Genomic DNA, 3,506 nt, shown 5'->3' with positions numbered 1-3,506 from the left:
GACCAACTATTGTATCATGGCTGCATTCTCTGACCATTTCTTGTATCATGCCCATAACCGTTGACTATATTCTATTGTGTGCCTGCTGTTTCTGTGACTGAATATTATTTTACGTTTATGCACGACCCTTTGGTGATGTCGAAGGCCACATCTGAGGCCTCCCCTATATCAAGAGAGTTGACCACCACTTGCTTAGATAGTAAGGTAAGTAGATAGTAAGGGTAATCTGTGTTCAGTTCAATCATACAATCATAGGCAAGAATACATCCTCTTTTTATACTATAATTTTTCATTAAATAGACTTTTACATTTTTCGATATGACAAAAATGGTGCAATTTTATTATTCAGCAACTGCCAATGGAAGACCATTAAGTTCAAAGACTAGAACACTGCAAGTATGCCGGCTCTTTGGAGAGTATAAAGAAAAACGAAGTCACTGAATGTTATATTTTCTTGTATAAATTGAGATTATGAAAAAATAAAAAAATATTGACAAATAAATAACATTTAAAAATAAATAAATAAATAAACCTTTCAGATCTCTGTAGGTGAACATTGAATAAAATATTGGCTGACATTTCAGGTGCTGGTGGGCTACAAGATACCATGAGTGCCAACCTGATGATCTCCACAGACTTCCTATTAATGGCCTTTTAAGACCTTCCAGACGTCAAAGTGTTTCTCTTCTGGGTCCTTCTTCTCCTCTACCTTCTGACACTAGCAGGTAACACAGTGGTCATTCTGGTGTTCTATCTGGATAGACACCTACACACACCTACTTCTTTTTGGGCAATTTAGCTTTCCCAGACATCTGTTATACATCAACCACGATGCCCAAAATTTGACAGGTTTTCTAGCCAAGACAAAGTCAATCACATTTATTGGCTGTTTGACTCAGTTACAGTATATTTCTTTGTGGCATTTGTGGGCACTGAACGCGTCCTTCTTTTGATAATGTCCTACAACAGATGTTTAGCTATATCTCGCCCTCTCCGATAAATGGTCATGATGAGCCAAAGAGTTTGTATCGGCTTGGTCTTTGTGTGCTGGTTTACCGGCATTGTGTACTCTTCAGTTAATACCGCTTTCACATTTCACCTTTTGTGGAACCAAGAAAATCAATTGCTTTTTTTTGTGACATCCCACCAGTGCTTTCTCTTTCCTGGGAGGATACATCTATAAACGAGGCTCTCTTGCCCTCCATTGGGGTTTTCGTTTGGCGGGCACCATTCCTGAGCATTATCATTTCATATACATACATACTGTAATTTTTACGATAATGAAGATCAAATCCGAACAAGGAAGGCAAAAAATATTTTCTACGTGTGCTTCCCATCTTACTGTCGTCATCCTGTATTATGGATTTGCTGTTTTCAATTAAGTGAGACCGATTTCCAAATATTCTTTAAGTAAGGATCGACTGATCTCAGTCCTGTATAGTATGGTGATTCCAATGTTGAACCCGGTGATATAAACCTTGAAGAATCAGGATGTCAAAGACGCCATCAGTAGACAGTTTGCTCAAAGAAGGATACTCCAACCTTTTAAATCTGTCAAGTAGAAATTCAAAAACATTATATTACAAAATAAAAAATGTTGTATCTATTTTTTTTATATTAAATTATTTCACTAAATTCCCTCGCAAGTCTCTTAGTAATTCCATATACTCCCCTTTGCATCCTCTCCCAAAATTTATTGCAAAATATAAAAAAACAAATGGCTGAATCATTTTTCCATAAAGTGGAAAAATTAAGATATCTGCATTGATCAAATTGACACGCTCCTAGCTAAATTGAAGTATGAATGAACTGCGTCTCTAAATATTATAGAACTATCATTTTCCTGACCTGATATGGTACCTTAAAAATATTGGCCCATGTGGCAGCCAAGGCAGTAGTACTTGGCTGTCCTAAGGCTATGGGGTATGTCAATATCCTTATAAGTGGAACTAAACTATCATTAACCATTTTAATCCTTGTATTGCTACCATTAGTAAATAGATAGGTAAGTATAATATATTTACTAGCTTCAGACAATTTTTTTTTCAATTACTTCCTGGTTTCTGGCCTAGGCAAAAGGAGGTCATACATCAGCGGGTCAGCGGGCCTGCCCCCAGAGGTCAAAGGTCAAGTGTCGGGCTGACCCACCCCCACCAAAGTGTTCTGCCTACACCAACTAAGTCGGGGCATGAACAAGTCGGGGGTTGAACAAGTCGGGGTTAGGGTTACGGTGGGGGTTAGGTTTAGGGTTAGGGGTTTAGGGTTAGGGTTAAGGGGTTGGGGTTAGCGTTAAGGGGTTAGGGTTAGGTGGTTAGGGTTTAGGGTTAGGGTTAAGGGGTTAGGGGTTAGGGTTAGGGGTTAGGGGCTGGGCTTAGGTTAGGGTTAGGGGTAAGGGTTAGGGGTTAGGGTTAAGGGGTTAGGGTTTAGGGTTAGAGTTAGGGGTTAGGGGTTGGGGCTAGGGTTAGGGGTTGGGGTTAGGGTTCGGGTTAAGGTTAAGAGTTAGGGTTGGGGTTTCCCCTAGAAGAACAAGGTTAGGACTCAAGAATTGGAATAGGCGCCTCCCTCAAAGGTCAAAGGTCAGAAGGCATGCCCCCTCAGAGTTCAAAGGTCAAGTGTCAGTCTGACCCACCCCCAAAGTGTTCCGCTTACACCAACTAAGTCAGGGCATGAATAAGTCAGGGGTTGAACAAGTTGGGGTTAGGGTTAGGTTGGGGGTTCGGTTTAGGGTTAGGGGGTTAGGGGGTTAGGGTAAGGGTTAGGGTTAGGGTTAGTGTTAGCATTAAGGGGTTAGGGTGGGGGTTAGGGTTAAGTGGTTAGGGGTTAGGGGTTTGGGGTTGGGGTTAGGGGTTTGGGGTTAGGGTTAAGGTTAAGAGTTAGGGTTAGGGTTTCCCCTAGAAGAACAAGGTTAGGACTCAGGGATTGGAATAAGCACCTCCCTCAAAGGTCAAAGGTCAGAAGGCCTGTCCCCCAGAGGTCACAGGTCAAGTGTCGGGCTGGCCCACCCCCACCAAAGTGTTTTCCGCCTACCCCAACTAAGTCGGGGCATGAACAAGTGTGGAACCCGAGTGCCCGGTAGACAGCATACAGTTAGGTGCTTCGGGTCTTTGTCGCAGATTGGCCTCTCTGTCCTTCTTCATGATTTTACATTGAGTAGAATTGTTTAAAATCTTTTCAAGTGTCATACATTTTTCATACAAGTGTCATCACATTTTTCATACAAAAAATATATACGATTGAATTCAAATCTAAAAGACGGATGGTAGAATGCATGCAAAAATACAATCCACCTGCAGGCTTTTAAAAAAAACTTAATTTACAGCATAGATATATAATGTAGAGTTCAGAACTTACCTTGAGTAATTCTTTGTGTGGTTTCAGTGAACTTCACATATGTCTATTCCTCAGAGTGAGGCACAGCCCAAGGCATATTCCCACCAATCACAAAACAATATATCCTTCGTATTATTATTTTTTTGTCCACTTTTTTAGCCACACCCCAAGAATTG

General features: G+C 41.0%; 1 pseudogene; it reads left to right on the top strand.

The window, feature by feature from the left end:
- Positions 1-607: 607 nt before the first annotated feature.
- LOC143925619 (olfactory receptor 5V1-like) lies at positions 608-1,667 on the top strand (annotated as a pseudogene).
- The last annotated feature ends 1,839 nt before the right edge of the window (positions 1,668-3,506 follow it).

The sequence above is a fragment of the Lithobates pipiens genome, unplaced genomic scaffold (assembly GCF_037356315.1).
Source record: "Lithobates pipiens isolate NorthernLeopardFrog02 unplaced genomic scaffold, aLitPip1_a1.2 Scaffold_22, whole genome shotgun sequence".
In the NCBI taxonomy this organism is placed as follows: Eukaryota; Metazoa; Chordata; class Amphibia; order Anura; family Ranidae; genus Lithobates; species Lithobates pipiens.
This window is presented reverse-complemented; position numbering and strand designations above follow the sequence as displayed.